Below are 817 nucleotides of genomic sequence, written 5' to 3' on the forward strand. Positions count from 1 at the left end.
AGAACAAGATGGATTGAAAGAAAAACCAACATGGAAGTCTTAAGTAAATGAAGAGAGCAGATTATTAAAGGAAATGGAGAAAAGAAAAATAAATTTATTGGAAATGTCATTGGACACAACATTGGACACGACACTTTCATTGTTAATATCCCTGAAGGGAAACTGATAGGAAACAAAGGAATATTATGGTCTAGTATGAAATATTTGAAAGACATCAAGAAAAGGATATAATGTGAGAATGACCAAAGAAACTGTTATATAAACAAGACATTAGTCTTTAGACTATTGCTTGTTTACATTGTGATACACTTTTCTAGTGAATCATACAGTTCATTATATTCTTATGTTGACTTACATTTGCAATTATATTTTTTTACTATCATACATATTAATTGTTGTTTAATATAATTCACAGGAATTTAATGACACACAAATGACACAGTTCATAATTCCATTTCATATGCAAAATTATAAAATTCTTCAGATCAAAAATTTTGAGTACATGTATTTTAGTTCAGTCAGTTTTGTAATCTAAATACAGAAAGACAGAAGTTCACTTACGTAAAACAATTTTTTATAAAACACAAATTTACACTATAAAATGGAATAGATGTGCATTTTCAATTGGTCAAAATGTAAACTTTATGGACTTCCAAAACTGATGGAATGGTTTTAAAGACAACTTCACACATGAATTACTGATACTGTACTGCAGCAATGGAATGCTTGTAAATGAAGGTGACTAAAATACTCAATTAATTTTGTTATAATCTGTATATATCATAAGTCACTGTTTTGAAACAAGATTTTCCAAATT

This window comes from Schistocerca gregaria, chromosome 8, assembly GCF_023897955.1.
Source record: "Schistocerca gregaria isolate iqSchGreg1 chromosome 8, iqSchGreg1.2, whole genome shotgun sequence".
Lineage (NCBI taxonomy): Eukaryota > Metazoa > Arthropoda > Insecta > Orthoptera > Acrididae > Schistocerca > Schistocerca gregaria.